Source organism: Phyllostomus discolor, chromosome 2, assembly GCF_004126475.2.
Source record: "Phyllostomus discolor isolate MPI-MPIP mPhyDis1 chromosome 2, mPhyDis1.pri.v3, whole genome shotgun sequence".
Taxonomy (NCBI): Eukaryota; Metazoa; Chordata; class Mammalia; order Chiroptera; family Phyllostomidae; genus Phyllostomus; species Phyllostomus discolor.
The window spans coordinates 197,392,714-197,414,127 of NC_040904.2; the positions used below are offsets into that span (position 1 = coordinate 197,392,714).

Below are 21,414 nucleotides of genomic sequence, written 5' to 3' on the forward strand. Positions count from 1 at the left end.
TTTGCAGGCTGGTGCTCAATCCACTGAGCCACCCCAGCCAGGGCAATTATATTGACGAATAATTATCGGTGTTCTTGACTTCACTGACATTTACACAGGATTTTGTACTTTACAAAACATTGTTGCTAGTCAGAATTTTTGTTTTCACTATATAGAGACATTTTATTGGGCACCTATGATGTGCTAGGCTAATTCAAATGCTGAAAAGAAAACTGTCGGCTTAAACCAGGGCCTATACCCAGGTTACATTCACTCTCTCACCCTCACCCCACCCCAGTGTCATCCCTCTAGATATTGAACTTAGAGGACTTTTTAAGGACACCGAGTATACCTTAGTTCTCTGACTCTCCAGAACACGCAGTGTCTAGAACTGAGCGTGCATAAAATATGCTCAACAAATATTTGTTGGATGAAAAACTTCTGACTCCTAGTCCAGTGTGCTTTTGCTACAACACCGCTAGCAATTATCTAGAGACAATTGCTGAGCTAAGGAGTATATATTATTTAATCCTCAGAAAAAAACCCTAAGAGGTGGATCATAGTCTTATCTTCATTTAAGAGTTAAGAAAAATGAAAGTCAGAGGGTTAATAGTAACTTGTCACATACCTAATAAGTGTATTACAAATTTATTTGTTGTTAGAACCATCATATTTTCAAGTCTTTTGTTCTAGCAGCATAACTTGTATTCTAATATGGAGTGCTTCTGACTGAGGTTTTCCTCTCAGATAAAACACACATACCTGCACACACACACATAGGAAAGGACTGTTTGTGCAAAGGATGCCGTGTGGTTTGTGTGGAAGTTCTGGAGCCATGGCTGCCATCTTGTAACCATGAGACGAGGTGGCCAGAGGGTCAAAGCAGAATTGCTAAGTGAGAATGGCCTGGGATGGCTGTAAGAAACCTGGATCTTTTCTGACATTGTCGAACCATTAAATTAACTAACTTTGCTTCTGCCTCATCTTAGGACTTGTTGAGCAAATACTAAATTTTCCATTTCATTTAAGCCATTTAGAACTTTTTAAATTATAGTCCTATTCTGATTTCCTTTGTGTACTCAAACGTGAAAATACCAGGTTATTATAAGTATGCTCAGACTTCTGTATTTTACTAATTTATGTTGCCTTCCTTCCTACTTCCTTCCACCAGGTTCATCTGAATCTATGAGGTTTATACACCTGAAGTTACAAAAGCATATTGGGAAAACGTATACTACCAATCCCTTGTGGAAATGAGGGTGCAGGGCAGCAGTTAGTAACCCCTGCAGTGCTTTTTCTTAGAGGGGCCCCACTGAGCAGGCAGAATTAACTTGAAGGGGAGGCTCAGCTTCCAAGAAGTTGAGACTGCGAAGAATTGTGCAGCCTGTCCTCTGCAGTGCTCTAGGGCATGTAATTCACATGTCAACGGTGCCCCCTAGTGTTGGGTCGTGCACAACCTCACCGCTCGAGGTCATCCCAGAGTAGAGGGTGCCCACGTTTTTTACGCCAATTATTTCCATCTACTTTGCTGCCACTGCAGCCTCACGAATACCCCTTTCCTAGTCACGCTGCCCAGACACTCTCCGAAGCCACTAAACTCATACTAACAGGGTTGCAATGTGGGCAAACTCCTTCGATGAAACTAAAATGAGAGCAAATGCTGTTCCCTGGAGGCACCGGTAAACCCTCTTTGTTCCCCTCCTGGCAGACGACAGAGAAAAGGCCCTTTGCTCTCGCCCTCAGGCTTCTGCTTTTCGCCATCTGTGCACCTACCACTGCGGGGCCAGTGCAAAGGTGAATATCCATTCACTTCCTGCCAGCATCTGGCTCCTGCTTTGGGACTCATCTTGAATTGTTTGCCAGACCAGCCAATTAGTCTCCTCGCCCTTCCTGAAGCTTCCCAGGAAGCAACAGCACAACCAGCAACCCCCTCATTATCCCACTTCTCCTAAGCACTGTGATTCCACATGCCCTCCGTTGGAGAGAAGTTGATTTGCAGGTGACTCTTTAACCCTTCCTTGAAAGACTTCAATCATGTGTGTGTGCCCATGCACACACGCATACACACACACACACACACACTGTCAACAACCTGATCCAAGACAGGAAACAAGGTGAAAGTGTAAAGTGTACGGGATTCGAGAATAGTTTAAATGTGAGGCGTGGTTTCAGACAGGCTGCACTTTGAAGGGGTCTCTATTTAAGGACAGTGTGAAAGGGAAAACACAGGGACTGCATTTTCTGATCCCCACTGCCGGACACAGTGAACACGTTCTCCTAATTTATGGATTTGTGAAGATGGAAGAAATCATCTAAGGGTATAAAATAAAATTGCATTAAGATAGACACCTCACAAATTATTCTTATTGGAAAAGAGTGTAACTACATTGGCAAAATCCTGTGTCCTCCAACCCAGGATGGATGGTGACCGGCCAGGCCAGGCCCAGGCGGGTCTTCCAGTTCTGTTCGTGGAAACGTCAGCCGTGTGACTGGTACCAGGGGGTTTCCGCCTTCAGAGACGTTTGCCTGACGCCCAGAGCACACGTGTTTTATTCAGGGTATCCACTGGAATGTCGTTACTTCTCTGATTCCTGAGCGAGGCGTCCCCAGGCTGGACAGAGTGCCTGGCTGCTTCAACTCCTGGACCATGGCCGTGACACAGGGAGGGGCGTCCAAGGGGGAAGGTACTGGCGGAACGGGCTCCGTGCATGGAGGGATCGACGCCTTTTTGTTCCTCCACTTCGCTGCTGTTGTCACCGCAGCTCCTCTGCATCCTGTGCCCATGGGGAGAGTGTAGAGACCAGGTTGACTCACTGTTGACAGTTGGGCTGGCAGATAAGGCCTGGGCCCAGGACAAACCTCACTGTGGGCAACCTCCACCCTGAGGCAGCTCATTTTCCCGTCAACAACCACAGGCCTGCCATACTTCAATGAGTGAAGTACACCAGGGAGGCACTTGGAGCATGCCCGGGGTGTAGAATGCACTACCTAAAGGTCAGCAGCCCTCCTGTGCATCTTCTAATCCAGTGCCTTGCACAAACATACACTCCGCACATGTTTGCTAAGTAGGTGACTGTTAAAGTCTGTGCCACCCTGGCAGCTCGACCTGTCTCAGGAAGATCTTCCTCTTGGCTCCTTCTTTTTCTTACACCCTTTACAAAAAAAAAAAAAAAAAGGAGGTGTTAGCTCAGTACCTGACCCCCCACTCTTGAACAAAGGGGGCAACTCTTGCAACTCCGTTCAAAGTGGGGGAGCTTCGGTTTTGTGGTGAGCTGCAAACACCCCTGTCGGCGGCGGCAGCAAAAGAATAAAAGAGGCTGGGCCCAGCTGGATAATAAAAGCGCTACAGCTCCCTGCAGGAAGTAGCAGCTGTCCCCAAAAATGCAGTTGCACCGGATTTTATACACAATAAGGAGGGCCGGTCCCACGAGAGAGGAGGGAGTCGAGGGATCCTTTGAGAAGGAACTAGCTCCTTCCGTAGGTCGGGAAACCTCAGCGGGCTCCGGGGCGGCCGAGGGGAAGCCGGCCCCGCCCCGCAGTGATTCATCTGCTCCCTCTGAACCCGGAAGCTGAAGCCCAATTGGGCACCTCCTTGGTTTCCCTTCCCTTCCCCTCGTCCCCAGGGATTTCCCAAGACGGTCTTTCCTGCTCGCCGGTGACCCCTGCCCTGCTGTTCCGCAGCCTGGCAGCTTTGGCCAGTTCGCCCCGGTGAGCCCCGCCCGAAGGTGCCCCCTCGTCTGTGGCCCCGTGACTCCTCCCGTCGCCGTGCTCGTCCCTCCAGAGCCCCTGGGCCGTGAACCCTTTCCTTCCACACCCCAGTGCAGGGGGTGCCGTGAGGCTTGTCAGCCGGGAAGCCTTCCACGGAGGGAAGCCCTCCACTTTTGTCTTTGACTTTGCAATGACCGTTCACATTCAGGGTTGTTGTATCAGGGGTTCAGGAATGCAGCCTAGTCGTTAGAAGCCCTCGAGTTTTCAGGACATCAGAAGTAGGTTGCAGGGGACTGACCACTTTGTGGTTACGGGGCTTTTCTTCGGGGGTCCTAAAAAACTCTTTGGAACTGAACTGAGGTGCTGGTTGCACGAGATGGTGAAGTATTAAATGCTACTGGATCGTATGCTTTAAAACCGTTGATTTTATGTTATGTGAATTTCACCCCCACCAAAATAATTAAATGTTGGCCCAGATTCTCAGGCAAATAGGGTCGGGGGAAAACTGTGAATGCAGGAATGAGGCGACGGCCAGGGACACCAGTGGGGCTTGCCCTCCTCACGCCTCCAGTTCGGGGGCTGAGAGGGCGAACAGAGGGAGCGCAGGCCCAGCCGCACATGGGATGCGCCTGCTCCGATGGCGCAGGAGGGGCTGGGCTGGGGGCCCATCACTAAGGCTTGCCATGGAGATGAAGTTACTTGAAGGCGTCATTTTTACTGAAGGACACACTTCTTTTTTCGTGAAAAGTCTCTTTGGCTGGGTGGGTGACAACTAGCCATCCGGGTTCTCTGCGTCCAATTGCTCATCCCATAAGCGAACACCGCTCTGTCTGACAGCCGGCCCCAGAAGGGTTGAAAGGCTGATTGCCACACGGAGAAGCCAGCATGTGAGGAGGGCCGGTTTCCTTTCACTTCTGCCTTCAGGAGGAGCCTCTGGAGGCCTCCTGCACCTGGGTTAGAGTTGTTGGAAAATACCGGGCACTTTGTTACATTCAAATTTCAGAAAAAGGACAAATGCTTTTTAAGCATAAGTATATCCCCTGCGACATTTGGGACATAATTATACGAAAAAGTGTTCATTGTTTATTTGAAATGTAACGGGACATGCTATATTTTTAGTTGCTAAACCCGGCAATCCTCTGGGGTGATCTCTGAAATCCTGACTGATAGGATCACAGACGGCCGACAGGCTGTGAGTTCAGGTGACAGGTGGTCCCCTCTGGGTCACACACCACCCTCAGCCTTGTCCCTGCGAACACTCAGTGTCCCACGGATCACACAGCTTCAAACACAGAGCCTCACGTTGGTCACACACGGGCCCGGACCTGTTTGTCGGTGCCCAGCGTGCGGGTGGCAAAGGTGGCCCCTGTGACTGAGACCAGGTGGGAAACAGCCCACAGCATCGTACCTTCCAAGTGGAGAGACAAGCAGTGGTGAGCAGACAGATGGAGTGTGAAAGGGGCCAAGTTCAACCCACTGAACCACCCGGCTCCATAAGGAGAGCTCTGAGTCAGCAGAACCCACTTCTGGTAGAAAATTTCCCCGGTGGTGGGGAGGGGTGGGGGGGGGGAAGGCAGAAAACCATACTTGAACAACAACAAAAATGTTTAAAAAAAAACAAAGAAAATTTCCCCGAGAGTGGTGAGAAGTTGGCCATTCTGGATTTGGACATGCTGCTGATGGTGTTCTTCTGGGTCATTTTAGGGCAATGAGAGTTATATGAGGAAGAAGTCTAACCACAATGGAAAGGTCTTTTATAAATAGTGAATGCACACACCTGATTATGCCCCCCTGGCTGCCAGCTGCACAGCCGATATTTTTCTTTAATTTCTTTTTAAAAATCGAAGTCAAATGGACGTGTCACACTCTGTGAGTTTCAGGTGTTCCACATCACGATTCAACATTTGTGTACACACCGTGAAGTGACCATCACCATGAGACTAGTTAGCATCCATCACCACACAGAGTTACAAAAATTGTTCTTTTCTTGTGATGGGAACTCTCAAGGTTTGCTCTCCTAGCAACTTGCAAATAGGCAATAGGGTGTTATTAACTATCACCACCATGATGTACATTAAATCCCCAATGGTAGAAAATTTCCCCGATGGTGGGGAGAGTAAAATAAGTAAGCCATTGGCTTACTTATTTTATCACTTCAAGTTTGTACCTTTTGACCTTCCCCCAGTTTGTCTCCCCACCCCGACCCCAGCCACCGCTGATGTATTTTCTGCATTTGTGAACTTGGGTTGTTTGTTTGTTTGTTTTTAGATTCCACATATAAGTGAGATCATACGGTATTTGTCTTTCTATCTGGCTTACTTCATGTAGTATAATGCTCTCAAGTTCAATCCATGTTGTCACAAATGACAAGGTTTTGTTCTTTTATTGTAGCTGGATAATATTCCATTGTGTATGTGTATATGTGCCACATTTTCTTTATCTGTTCACTCATCGCTGGACAGTCAGGCTGTTTTCACATCTTGGCTGCTCTAAATAACGCTGCAATGAACATGAGGTGTGTGTGCATGCGTGTGTGAGAATATATATCTTTTGAGCTTGTTTTTTTTCATTTTCTTTGGGTAAATACCCAGAAGAGAGATTGCTAGATCCTATGGCAGTTCTATTTTTAATTTTTTGAGGAATCTCCATACTGTTTTCCATAGTGGCTGCACCAGTCCACATTCCCACCAACAGTGCATGAGGGTTCCCTTTTCTCCACATCCTCACGAATTCTTGTATCAGTTGTCTTTTTGATAGTAGCAATTCTAACAGACATGAGATAATATCTTATTATGATTGATGTGCATTTCTCTGATGATTAGTGATATCGAACATCTTTTCATGTACATATTGGCCATCTCTGTGTCTACTTTGGAAAAATGTCTATTCAAATCCTCTGCCCATTTTAAAAATCAGATTGTTTGGTTTTTGCTATTGAGTTGTATGAGTTCTTTGTATACTATTTTGAATATTAATACCTCATCGGCTATATGATTTGCTAATATCATCTCCCATTTAGTAGGTTGCCTTCTCATTTTGTGGATGGTTTTCTTTGCTGTGCAGAAGTTTCTAGTTTGATGTAGTCCCAGTTGCTTATTTTTTCTTCTGTTGCCTTTGCTTTTGGTGTCAAATCCAAAAGACTATCACCAAGGCTGTTGTCTAGGAGCTTGCTTATGTTTTCTTCTAGGAGTTTTATGGTTTCAGGTCTTACATGAAAGTCTTTCATTCATTGTGAGTTTGTGTGTGGTGTAAGGAAGTGATCCAGTTTTCCCAACACCATTTATCAAAGAGACTGGTTGTTCCTCCATTGAATATTCTTAGACCCTTTGTCATAAATTGACTCTACAAGTGTGAGTTTATTTCTGGGCTCTGTTTTCTGCTCCACTGGACTGTATTTTGTAATATGGACCGTACCATATTATTTTGATTATTATAGCTTTGTAGTATATCTTAAAATCAGGGAGGATGATGCCTTCTGCTTTATCTTTGTCAAGATGGCTTTGGCAATTTGGGTCTTATGTGGTTACCTACAAATTTTAGGATTGCTTGTCCTATTTCTGTGAAATATGCCATAGGAATTTTGATAGGGATTGAATGGAATCTGTGGGTTGCTTTGGGTAGTGTGGACATCTTAACAATGTTGATTCTTTCAGTCTATAAGCACAGAATATCTTTTCACTCATTTGTGTCTTCTATTTATTTCATTGAAGTCTTGCAGCTTTTGGTGTATAGGTCTTTCACCTCCTTGGTTAAACTTATTTCTAGGCTCTTTATTTCCTTTTTCCTATTTTTTTGTGTGTGTATGGACAACCATTATTAATTCCCGCTTGCCTCAGCTGATACCTAGAAGCAAATATTGAATAATACAGAGCAAAGGTCGACTTCTAACCCCTGGAAATGATTGGCAAGACTGGTGCTAAAAGCTCACCTCTAATTCATCAAACCCACTCTTCAGTGCCTTTGCTTCATTTGCTTAAAGATTGAAGGAATTAAAAAAAAAAAGTTTGGCCCTCATGGTGGGACTCACACCCATGCCCATCCTACCCTGCAGAGTTCAAACAATCAGCTCCAGGCTAGGGTGGGGGTCTGGCCAGGCACGTCTCCCTTGGTGGAGGCAGCCTGCCAGGCCCCCTGAAACACACAATGCTTTGGCTCCCTCTCAAAAACACCAACATTCATTGCTGACAATGTCCCCACTTACCACCCGTCCCTGCCCACCCCTTCCTGGAAAATGTGATGGAGGAGAGGTGGTGGGCCAACTCCAACACCACCTGGCCCTGTGCGGCAGACCTGGCCGCGGGCCCGAGCGCAGCCTGGCTCCGTGCGCAGACCGCTCCTCCGGGACGTGCGCTGGGCAGCACATCCTTATTCTCACAGCTTCGGCTTCCTGTGAGGCTGTGCAGTCACCTCTGTGGGCCTGGGCCTCTCTGACCTCAGATGATATGGGAAACAGAGGCCAGTGGGTGACATTGGGAGGCCGAGCTGTGATATGCCACTATCCGGCTTAGGGTGGGACGTTTTGTCCCCAAAGAGGGAGGGTAACTTCCCACCACACCCAGCGACAGCACAGCCTTTCCAGGGGCAGTGGGCCCTCCCCTTCTCCCCACGGAGCCCTGAAAATGTACGCTGCACCACGTACTGTGGCCCAGTTGCCGTCGGAGGTAACCTGAACCTGGCGGAGGAGCTATAACACTCAATTCTTTGTCTACTGCTTCAGGAAGTCTGAACTCCCTTTAGAATAGCCAGGGTTTGGAGACTTTTTGAGGGGTGTGTGGAAAGAATAAAAGCATACTTTCAGAGGTTTGCTCACTCAGTGCAGCACTGAAAACTCACAGCGATTCCAGCAGCACGGACTGAAATCGTACCCTCGAACTGATTCCCACTAATCCAGAAATCTCGTAAATGTGACACGTTTTTCTCAAACAGCTCACACTGGAAGTGACTGGATCACATTTGCTAGTCAGACACAACACCTGGCGGCCTCCGCCAGATCCCAAAGGGGAAAAGACTGCAAGCGAAATTTGGCTCACTCAGCGTGGTGCTTGGAAAGACCAAACAAAACAAACACTTAAGTAGCAGGAGAACCCGATGATAAGACAGACCTTCCTTCTTTCATGGGCTCCGCCGAGTGACTGAATTTCCTGCTCACACACACTGTTTGAGGCCATCAGATTACTCAAGTGACACAAGAGAGGCTATTTCGTCTCAGGTGTTCGCTAGCTGCCACCCTTTGTGGAGGGTCTTTCATGTGCCACTTGTCAAATTTCTCTCCAGCCTGGTCATCCCTCTGCTCAGGGAAGTTCCAGGCCTGACAGTCCCCTTCAGCCCTCTATGGGAGTGTCCCTGGCTCAGAGAAACTTGTCCTGACCACTGTCAACCTTTGCTTAGTTTCTCCTGTTATAATGTCTTCCTGTTCCTGTCACCTCTAGTGTATTTACCGCAAGTGACATTTTCATATTTAATCGTGTGTGATGATGCATTTACCGTATAGCACCTTCCTAAGCTGTAAGCTCCATACAAGCAGTGTTACGGATTGACCTGTGTCCCCCGAACCCTGAAAAAAGATATGTTAACGTTGTAGCCCCAGTGCAAACCTCACAATGTGACCTCACCTGGGAATACAGTAGTTGCTGATCTAACTCACTGAGACCATGCCGTACTGGTGGAGGGTGGGTTTCTCGTCCCTCATGCCAGTAACGTCTCCCTTCCGTAATTGTTCCCTGTCTTCTTATTCACACGGCACAGCATTTCTTGTGACACGAGGAAGCATTTTGTATATTAAAAACAATACATTCTGAAATTATCATGATATTTTACAGAGCCAAATATCCTAAAAACAGCCAGGTGCATACTAGGCCCTTAAAAATTATTTGTCGAATTGCATGACATGAAACTTCTCAGAATATCACAAAGCTGTGCATTCTGATATGAAATAGGAAGCTTTAGTTTTAAGAACCTGTTTCAGAATACAAGCAAAACGTGTCCATCATTGACTGTTCCTTTTAGAATGCGGTCAAAAAAATTATGGCATGCCTCCCCTCCTCCCACTTCCTCTCCCCTCCCTTCCTTCCTTCACTCCTTCCTTCCTTCTTCTTAGGCTGATGGGACACCAGACTCAGCTAATTCTGCAGCAACGCTCTTGGCTGGGTTAAAAACACCTCTCCATGTTCTGCCCCAGTGGCAGGCAGTCATTGAGAGTCTGCACCTTTCTTTTAATTCTGGGAAGCTAAACTCTTAAAGTTACCTGGATACTTGTATACTACCCATTGTCCTGGGTTTGTCTGAGGCATTCTAAAGCAAGTACCTTTTTTGGCTTTCCAGTGTACCTGGCACCAAAGGAGTGGAATTTAGGGTTGGCCAGCAGACGGATCAGACTAGGTATTTATTAATACCTGAGTGTGCCCTAGGATTAGGGTCTGGCTCTTAGAGACTGCAAGACTTTCCAGTTAAAGTTAGGAACACTATGCTGAGTGTAGTTGCTTTTCATTGCTGCTACCGCTTTTTGCCAAGCATAGTTTAGGACATATTTTTGCCTGTTCTCAAGCAACTAAGAGTCGCCAGTGTTTCTGTAACACCGTTTTTCATATGTACTCGTTCAGTCCTGACAACAAACCCATTATGTAGGCTGTGGGAGGGTCCTAGGAGGCACTGTAGCAGAGAAACCCTAAAACTGGATTGGCTTCGTCCAATAGATGGTGTGTCTCAGTACATACAACTCATTTACAGGTGATGAGTAGGAGGTTCAGGGTCCCAAACTCCTTTCATCTGGTGGCTTTCCTATACCCGAGAGCCCCGACGTCCTTCTCTCCCAGCCAGCCAATGATGGCAAACATCGAGGGGTTTTCACGGAGGTTTTCCTTGGGTGAGGCCTGAGAGCAGTGGCCCGTGCCACTTCCCAGAACTCAGACTCACGGCTTCACCTGACTGCGAGTGTTGTTAGGAAGTGCAGTCTAGCCCTGGCCCGGGTGGCTCAGTTGTTGGGACTGTCATCCTGTCCATGGAAACACTGTGGATTTACCATATTTTGCTGTGTATAATGCGCACCCATGTTTTTGGCCCAAACTTTCAGAAAAAAAAAATCTTTCATTTTAATTCTTTTTTTTTAGATTTTATTTATTTATTTTTAGAGAGGGAAGGGAGGGAGAAAGAGAGAGAGAAACATCAATGTGCGGTTGCTGGGGGCCATGGCCTGCAACCCAGGCATGTACCCTGACTGGGAATCAAACCTGCGACACTTTGGTTCGCAGCCTGCGCTCAATCCACTGAGCTACGCCAGCCAGGGCCTCATTTTAATTCTTTAAGTCAATTTATTTATTTATGTATTTATATTTATAAACAAAACCAATTATTGTATTCCAGGGTATCATTTTCCATATGGATATTGTCATTGCTTTCTAGAGTTACATTTTTAATGCATAAGCATTAATAAAAAGAATTAAAAACATTTACGTGGATATGGAATTAGTACTACCCATGTATAATGTGCATCCTTATTTTTCCCTCAAAAATTTGGGCAAAAAAAGTGGGCATTATACACCACAAAATACATTACCTACCTGGGTTGCAGGTTTGGTCCCCAGTCAGGGCACATGCAAGAGGCAACCCATCGATGTTTCTCTGTTTCTCCCCAACTTTCTTCTCTCTAAAAAAAGCAATAACTGTATCCTTGGGTGAGGATTAAAGAAGAAGAAATATAGTCTAGCTGTATTTGCAGGGAAGAGAGGAAGTGGTGTTGGTAAACACATTAGATTCTGCCAATGTCCACCCTTCAAATAACCTCGCTCACCTCACCCTTCTTCCCACAGACAACACACTTATTCCCACCCCAGAAGGGACAACCCAACAACGTCCTTTAGTGACTGCAGTCAGCTACAAATCCAGGACTTTTGGGCCTTTGCCATCAGGATGGAGTGTTTGCTTCACTGTCCATTGACCTCTGAACTGAAAGGACAAGCGGCCTTCCCTGCCCCCTTCATACGCAATGTAAACGGTGAGCAAGGAGCGGGTACAGTGACAAACATGCCCATTGGGAAAGGGAAGAACGGGAGACCCGGGCAGACCCCACCGGAGATGGTGAGGTCCCGCTGGGAAGGTGGCGTGCAGTGATCCTGCCCTGCAGCGGGAGAAACTTCTTGGCTGCATCCTTTTTATTTTTCCCCAATTTGTCTCTCTGGGAAGTTTCCCGTCCTTTGCTCTCTGATCCCCCTGTGCTCTCTGGAAGGTTTCTCCTTGTTTGCTATCCCCCATGGCCACCTCTGAGCCTGTTCCCTCTGAGGACTGCACAGCCTGTGAAGCCCACTTCCCACTTGTACAAGTTTGGAGACTCGAGGGTTGGCTCAAGGTTCTAACTGTCAAAGGGCTTTTAAATCTAGGCTCATTTTTAAGTTGGCAACATAATTCCCTAAAAACCTAGAAAGCTCTTATCTTTGCTTCCCAACAATTTCATGAGCAAAGTTTATACCCCAAGCTTTTTCCAATAATTACTTTTCAAGCTTCATTTGTTGATTTGCTTCCTCACTCATCTCTCTCTCTCTCTCTCTCTCTCTCTCTCTCTCCCTCTCTCTCTCTCTCTCACTAATAGCAGTTCTCTTGAGACTCTCTGAAATAATGAGCATGGATAAGAAGGTCACATCCTCAGTCAGATCTTTGTTAGTAGGTCTGAGTCAGGAAAGGCATTTGTCTTTCAAATGATATTGTTTTACTGTTTGGGATCCAGAAATAGTAGGCTTTTATAACCCTTGAGACCCTGCGTTTCTGGACTCTCCCTAGCCTCTTGCATTTCTCTTTGCAAACCAGCCCATCTTTCCTGAACTCATCTTGACCTTGCTAAGAGCAGGTTGTGCAAGTGAGTGACTCCTCAGTTTTGTACCCTAGGTGCCTCACTCACCTCGCCCTAGTCCCTGCCCTGGGAAAAGTCAATATCCTCTCACTTTGACTCTTAACCACTTCCGCCAGAACTGCTGGCTTAGTAGGCATGCTTACTGTCATTGAAGACGACAGATATTTTGCCACTTTATAAAGCAGATTTCCTTTTTTCTAGCTCCTTATATCACTTTCTTCACCAGTGACCACTCAGCTGTTATGCCAATGCCATATTATTTTAGGTTCTTGTTATGGCAGCATTCCACCTCTAGGGTCCAATTTTGGTATGGGTTGGTGCAACATTAGATACTGTAACAAACCCTAAAATATCAATTGCTTAATCTAATAAAACCTGTTTCTTATTAGGCAAGACAATGTAGGCACCTTCCACATGGTGACTCAGGGCCTCAGGCTGCTGCCACCTTGAGTTCTGCGTATCCTGGGCCCATGGAGTCCCCTGCTCCCAGGCAGTGGATCGGTGAACACACAGAGGGTGATCCTTGGGGGTTTTCAGTGGCCAGGCCTGTGAAGTGGCGTACACCAGTTCCACGCACACTCCAGTGGCCAGCACCCAGTCAAGTCCACACCTAATGCAAAGGCAGCTGAGGACTATAATCTAGTCGTGTGTTGGTGAGAAGAGGCACCAGGCTCTGGCAACCACATGGTAGCCTTGTGATGACCGATATAGCACCATTGGAGCTGAGCCACAGACAAGTGAGTCCCTTGTGCCTTTGTGGCACACTGGTCTGTACAAGGTAGGGACGTTTCCTTATGGAGGTCTTGCTTGATCCCATCCCAGAGTGAGAGGAAGGCCTTTGCTTTCTTTTGTTTTGTTTCTTTATCCTTACCTAAGGACATTTTTTCCCCATTGCTTTTAGAGAAGGAGGGCTGAAGGGAGAGAGAGAGAAATGGGGAGAGAGAGAGAGAGAGAGAGAGACTGAGTGATTGATTGCCTTCTTGTACACGCCCCAGTCAGGGATCAAACCTGCAACCTGGGTATGTGCCCTGACTGAGAATCGAACCTGTGACCTTTTGGTCTATGCTCCAACCAACTGACCACACTGGCCAGGGAAGGCCTTTGTTCTTACATAACGGGTCACTGCAACCACTTCCTGGGGGCGATTTCTATGAGGGTAGAGGGAAACCTGGGATGAACTTGACCTGTACCTCCCCTCTAATTCTTGTCTCTGCAGATAACCCAAGTGTTCTTCATCCTTCCTCTATTACTGACACATCTGGTGCCACAGAGCTGGCGCCAGCAGACCACAGGGAAGCTGTATCACACAGGGGTGCATCTAGGTTTTTTTTTTTCAGTCCAAGGGGCCAGCCAGACATTTCTTCAGGAAGGTTGGGCAGTGATGGTTCCCCCACAAACAAGACTTAGTGCATGTAGTTTGGGGGAGTGATTCCAGAAGGTACAATGAAGGGAATGGGCAAATAAATCAAGAAAGAAAGAAAACCCCAAAACAGTTTACTGTTGGGGCAATAGGGACTCACTCCCATGAGGGACTTTCAGAGGAACCACAAGGAACGTGCTTCAGGATTGTCCCCTGGAATTCACGGCAGCTGGGGCATTTTTCCAACAGCTCTCTTGCGTGTTAGTTAAGGGTTGGCCCCAGGAGCATTAAGTACCCTCTCCCCCATCTGTGGGTTGTGTTGACAAGCAGCCTAGTAAGCTCCTACAACAGGCACAGAGGGAGACATCTGCAGCCCCGTGGGATGGGAAGCTGTCATCCCGGAGTAGGAGAACTCTGGGGGACCTGCTACAGATGGGAAGGGCACAGGCAACAAGAGACAAATCCCAGGCTCTTGAAACCCCCCTAGTTGCCCTCGCAGGTTGCAGCTGTCCTCTGGGTGGAACTGAGCTCTGCCTCCCTTGCATGGGAGCTGGTGTAAGCAGACAGCATTGACGGAATGTTCACTATGTGCCAGGCACTGTACTAAGGGCTTGACATACATTTTCTCACTTCATATTCATTGGCCATCTACCAGGCACCCTGGGAGAAGCAAGAGATGAATAACACTTCCTGCCTTTAAACATCTTAAACTCTGGCGGGAGGGATAAGGCAAACATAAAGATTTTACACAGCAAAGAGTGTGTTGGGGGCCCGAAGGGTTTTGAGTAATTATGAGGTCTCTGGGACGTGACACTGACTTCTGGGAGGGAGGTGGATCAGGCATCCCTGGGGAAGGAGGAGGCACTTGAGTACCCTTGAGGGATGGGTGGGAGTTTGACAGGCATATTAGGGGAAGTACATTTGTGGACAAAGAGATGGAGTGTCTGGGAAGACAAGGGGGTGGGAGAGAGAGTACAGGGAAAGAAGGAGGATAAAATGGGCATTTCCACGAAGCTGTCACAACATGGTCATAACCCAGTAGTGAGACAAACCCACAATCCAGGTGTGGCACCAAAGGTGGAGGAAGCCAGACCAGGCATCAAACTGGGGGATGGGGAACATATGCAGGCGAAAGCACCAGGCATGTGGGAGAGGAGAAGTTTTCGGAAGGGGCGAGAGATGGGCGCATGTGATTCAGAAATACTGCCATGGTTGCTAGATGTCTGTGATTATCCCTTCAGTCCCTCAATACATACTCCTCCCTCCTTGTTTTCATGCATCAACAACTATTTGTTAAACACTAGGATTCAGCATCTGCTTATACAATGGAGACACAGTGGAGTAAAAATCTGCGATCTCAGGGAGGAGATACAACATCGTAGAGATAAAACACCTCGCGTGTGGAATGATAAGTGGCATGAAGACCAAGTGGCGGGGGAGGGCAGGGTTGTGGACTGGACGTGCTATATGGGGAGAGTGGTTGGTTGGGATTTTTTTTTTTTTAATCCTCCCCAGAGGATGTGCTCACTAACCTTAGAGAGAGAGGCAGGGAAAGAGAGAGAGGGGAAGGGATAAAGAGAGAAAAACATCGATTTGTTGCCTTCCTGATGTGCTTCAATGGGGGATGGGACCCGCAACCTAGTAGTGTGTGCCCCGACAGAGGATTGAACCCAAAACCTTTTTTTGGTGCATGGGACGGCACTCCAACCAGCTGAGCCAGTGGGCCACGGTGAGAGAGAGCAATTTTAAAGAGGGTGGTCAGGGACAGCCTCTGCTAAGAGAGAGAACTATAAGGCAAAGAGCAGAAGGAGTGAGGGAGTGAGCCTGTGGTTCCCTGGAGGAGGAGTGCAATGGCAAAGACCCTGGCAGGAAGGTGCCTTGTGTGGAGACCACGGGGAGGTCAGGAGAGGCTGGAGCAGAGGGAGTGAAGTGCGTGACCGGTACTGAGGTCAGAGAGAGGAAGGCACACCAGACTGGGAAAGTCAGTGGTTTTCAGTGGGGTGGCGTCATCTGATAGTGGGTGTTTCTGAAATTCGTGGAGCTGTTTTTGCCTGAGTATTTACATATTAAAATACATATTTTGTTATGGATTATGTTCTCTATGTCTGCTTTATATTTTAGATAGGGCATCATATTATTCTTTTTATTGATTGTATGTGGGGGGGTCATATGATCTATAAAGTCCATTGCTGGATTGCTAGGAAGTGTTGTGCAATATTTGCTACTACAAGGAGGCTTTGAGTCTGACAGGGCTGATAGCTTCTGGAGAAGGGCCACAGAGGCCAGTGTCAGGATTGGGGGTTTGAATCCGCAGCAGGATGGTCTGGACAGAATGCATCAGAGAAGTGCCGTGATTAGACATAGAATGTAAAGTCTCACCCGCTGCTTATGGAGAACAGACTGTGGGAGGTGAGAGGAGCCGGGAGACGGGTTAACAGCATGCCTGCAGTGCCTCGGTTTTTCTGGGCTGCTATAACAAAAAATCAGAAACCGGGTGACTTATAAATAAAAGACATTTATTTCTCACAGGTCCAAAGGCTGAGAAGTCCAAGATCATGGTGCTGGTAGATTCAGTGTCTGCTCGGAGTCCAGGCAGCTCTTTTGGCTGTACCCTCACCTAATGGAAGGTACCACAGAGCTTGATGGGGCCCCAGTCGTAAGGAGCAGTAATCTCATTCATGAGAGTTCCGCTCTCCAGACGAAATCATCTCCCAAAGGCCTCCCCTCCTAATACCGTCACACTCGGCATTAGGTTTCAAAGTAGGGATTTGGTGGGGACACAGACATTCAGGTCATAGCATGCGGGGACAGGGAAAGGCAATGGTGGCTTGGATTAGGGTGGTAGCAGCGTGGGGAGTGAGAAGTGGTCCAGTTCTGGATTTCTGTTTTGAAGCTGGGACCCGCAGGACTTTCTGGCAGATCTGATGTGGAGTATGTAAGAGAGGAGTCAAAAATGACCTCACACGCGTCACCCGAGCAATGGAAGATGTGGATGTCATCAACTGAGGAGGGAAGGCTGTAAGGAGAGTAGGCTTTGGGAAAAGCCACCAGAGTTGGAGGATGCCAGCTGGCACCAATAGTGCACAGGCCCTATTTTAGGCTCCAGGAGCTCTCGGGGGTCTGACGTTGAACAGTCCATAGAGGAGATCCACGGAGGCTGATGCCAGGCGGGACCCGACTCGTCCGATGTGGAGGACTCCAGCCGGAGTGGAAGCCCTCGGAGGTCAGGGGGCGTGGTCTGGCATCTCGACCATCTTCGTCACCCACTTCGTGTGTGTCTGGTAACTACCCGTTGAGTGAATGATGATTCCTTCTTTCTAATTCCCTGGGGGATGCAAATCAAAATGGAGTAAAAGGCCACCCTTTGGAGTGACAGGGAGCCACTAGAGGCTTTGGAACTGAGGAGTGACACGATGTGACAATGCTTTGAACTTTATGTGCAACCATGAAAGTATTACAATAACTGTCCTGACTTTAGACAAGGGATTCTTTCTGCTCATTCTAAATATGCTTTTAAGACTGGAGCACCTCCAATCCAGACTCAGTGTGTTTTATCTCTGAATCCGCAGAACATTGCATCTAGGAGATATTGGTTGAATGGATACACTTTTGTGTATTTTTAAAGAATTTTTTCAGGTATGTTTTTATGGTGTTGTAATCACAGTATCCATTTCATGTTTCCTAATGGCTGCTTACTATTTTATTATTAGTTGTTATACATGTATTTTTCATTAACTATCATTTTTGTGTCTGTGAAGTAATATATTGTATGTGGATAAACTATAATTCCATCATGCATTTCCTCATTATTCAACATTTAAGATTCTCTCAGTTCACCAGAATAATAAACAAGACATTCATGAACATTTTTTTAAAGTAGCTTTTTATGTCATTTAGGTTATTCTAGTAAGGTGGTAAGGTTTTTTGAGCAAGGATTGTGGGGGACATCATTAATATTTACCGACGCCCATCTCTCTGCTCCTTTGGGGCATGCACAAAACTTCCTTTCTTGGTCTTCTTGCCGCTGGGCAGGGCTATGGGACTAGTTCTGTCCAGTGCAACATGAGGGGAGTGACACGGGAACCCTGCCTCTGCACCAGCCAGAGATAGGTATGTTGAGTGAGCAAGAAGTGAACTTTTGTTATGGTAAACTACTAGTATTCCAGAGTTAATTTGTTACCACAGCTAACCTAATTTATCCTGATCAATACATAGACTTTGAACTTCATTATGGATTAAAGTATATATTGGATAACTGCAAGATGACTAGTAGATAGTAGGTAACTAATAAACATCTATTAAATAAACTAATGGGACTGGTTGCCAATAATATAAGAAGATACAAATTTTATTGCTGTATTAACAGTGATGGGTTTATTACTTGATTGTTCTTGACAATTTAATGGGCAAAAATATTGTCTTGGCCAACAAGAAATTGGCGAGTTTCTTTGTTTTATAGGTAAGGTTGAACATTGTTTCGTCTGTCATTAGCTGTTTCTTTTTTGGGGTATTATTTATTCAAAATCTCTCATTCATTCCCAGTAACTATTGATTGCATGCCTTCACTGTTCTAGATATTAGGGATGTAGTGGTAAATAACCTATTACAGAACTTTTATTCTAGGAGGGAAGAATAATTACCCTAAATACTTTAGGTCATGGTAAGTGCTTTGGAAAATAAAGTAAGGTCAGTGGCTTAAAGACAGACTGGGTGTGTTCAGCACAGGGTGGCCACAGGGCACCTTCCTGATAGCATCACTTTTGAACAAAGGAAACCAGCCTGGAAGTTATTAGGAAGAAGGGCGTCGCAGGCTGAGGGCCCGCACGTACAAACGCCTTGTGGCGGGGGCATACTCGGTATTTTGGGGATACAGCCAGAAGCCAGTCCGGCTGAAGCAGAGTGAGTGAGGGGCGAGGAGTAGGAGATGAGACTGAAGATGTAAAAGGCTAGAACATGTAGGATCTTCTAGGCCCCTGTTATGTCTCCTGACTTTTCTTTGGAGTGATATGGGAGCCGCCAGGGGCTTTGGAGCTGAGGAGTGACGTGATGTGACCATTTACAAGGATTTCTCTGGTTTCTCTGTGGGTGAGAATATGGGGGAGCAAGCAGGAGGGGAGCAAGCAGGAGGCTCTGGCAACGTTTCGATGGAAGACGATGGTACGTTAGATGAGGGTGACGCTGTGGATAGATGAGAAGGGGTCGGATTCTAGCTACATTTTGTCATAAAATTAACAGGGTTTGATGATAAACTGGATATGGGAATGGGTGAAAGGAAGGATCAAGAACATTTCCAAGGTTTTTTGACTTGAGCAACTAGAAAAATGGAATTTCCATTTACTTTATGGCTTCACTGAATGACATTCGGTGTTTTTAACAAGTCTGGGGAAAGCCATGTCAGAAATGGAAGGAGCAATGCGCTGCGGTGGGCGTAGTGCTTCTTTCCAGGTGCGGCAGGGAGGGGGGAGTGATGGCTTGAGAGCACCTGTGGTCTGAGTGAGACCCCAGCAGCCGTGAAGCAGCTCTCGGTATCTTCCCTCACTCTCCTTGCCATCTCTCTTCCACTTACAGAAGCACGGCCTCTAGCATGGCTGCCCCTGTTGGCATCACCAAGGTACTGAGTGGCACGCAGGTGCGCACACTGTGGAAGCCAGAGGAGGTAAAGAAGCAAGGCAGGTGGTGCTCTTCCTCCTGAGCGAGGGAAGAGGGCCAGGAGATCCTGGTAGGTGACGTGGGCCAGGCTGGCCCTGACCCCATGCCACCTTTGTCAAGACACTGCCTGACAAGGACTGCTGCTATGCTCTCTGTGGCCCATCCTAGGGGACAGAGAAGAGCAAGCAGCAGGAGCTGGTGCTTATCGTCTGGACCCTGAGTCTGCACCCCTTAAGATCGAAGTGATCTGTGCCAGCTCCCAGGATGCCATCAAGCAGAAGCTGAGGGGGATCAAGCATGAATTATAAGCAAACTGCCAGGAAGAGGTCAGGAATGTCTGCACCCTGATGGAGAAGCTGGGGGCAGCGTCAGCCTTCCCTGGAAGGCAAGCCTTCACGAGCCCCATGCAGCCCTTGTCTGCAGTACCTGCAGCCCCGGACCTGCCCCCAGAGGTTCCAGGCTGCCCGCTCCCTGCCCGCTCCCTGCCAGGACTGAGGGGTTGGAGGGATTCCAGCACAGGGAGGGCCATCCCTTCACCTCAGTTGGCAAACATACCCTGCACGGCATGGACTTTGCTCCTTCCTCATACCTGATGGTTCAGGCCTTTCCAACCCACTTGTGACCTTCTGCTTGCTCTTGAGTTGAAGCAGAGCACGTGCCCCGGATGCCACAGTTTTTAGGCAGAGTCTGTGCTTGTTGCACTGATACCCCTACCTGCCACTGAGTTCTCCCCCTTCCCACATTGCCAACTTCTAACCACAGAGTGACCCTGTGCTCATCTGTTTAGACCTCATAGAAAGGGAATATTGGGCAAAGGACTCCTTCCCGATCTGACTGGTTTCTCCTCTCCTTTTCCCTGGTTGCAGCCACTCATGAAACCAAGGTCAGTGAGGGACCTTCAATTAAAAAACACAACAATGAAAAGAAAAACAATCATGGTCAGGTGGCTGTGCATGGAGGGCCACAGTGATTGGCTTGGAGATGGCCATATGACCTTAGATGATCCAGTCAGAGGTCCAGGGTCATTAGTCATTTAATTAGTCATTTGAGACAGCTACTACTTTTTCTGCTAGAAATGAGCAAGGAAGCATGCTCTCGGAGGCTTCTAGAAGTCCTCTTGCTCCTTTGAGGAGAACCAGCCTTAAGATGAACTTGACATGGTTAGCAGAGAAGAGAGATAAAAAGCAAGCCGGGCCTTTTGTGACATGGTTGAGTCACTACGTATATCCATCCTCACCTGAAATCTATCCAGAGACTGTTCGGTTCCACGAGCCAATAAACTCCCCTTTATTGTTTATGCCAGTTTGGACTGTGTTTTCTGTTACTTGCCACCAAGCACATCCTGACTGATAAAAGCAGCTTTCCAAGTAAATGCTGTCCACAGACCGCAGGCTGAATGCTCTCACCACCTGGGATCTCAGAACACAGGAAACAGTCACCCCAGACAATCTGCAAACCATTTGAGGCTGAGGATGGGGGTGGGGGAGGGGTTACATCGTGTTCTGGGAGAGGAAAGGCCACTTTCAGAGCGTATGCTGTCCAAAATCCTGGAGAGGAGGATCCCAGGAGCTGTCAGAGCAGCCGGCGTCACCTGGCATCACTCGAGCTCCGATGTCCCCCCCTCCCCCAAGCAGGGAGGGCCGGGCATTCTTCCTGATTCAGAGGGGCCGAAGTGTTTGTGGTTGTAGTCACCAGTTGCTGGAAGCACGGGGTGGAAACTGATTCTGAATGCAGACTCTTCACAAATACCAACATCCTGCTTTGACGTTGGTTTCTGACAACCCCTTACCGATTTGTGCTCCTTTCGAGACAACTGAAGCTTGTGGTGAGCAGGCTGGGCTAGGGAGCCAGACGGCCTGAGCTTCCCTCCTGGCTGTCC

General features: G+C 47.5%; 1 long non-coding RNA gene across 1 annotated transcript; it reads left to right on the forward strand.

Moving 5' to 3' along the window:
* Positions 1-17,080: 17,080 nt before the first annotated feature.
* LOC118499161 lies at positions 17,081-20,832 on the forward strand. The gene is made up of 2 exons (XR_004901677.1): positions 17,081-20,418; positions 20,609-20,832. It is a non-coding gene; the product is annotated as an uncharacterized LOC118499161 (long non-coding RNA).
* The last annotated feature ends 582 nt before the right edge of the window (positions 20,833-21,414 follow it).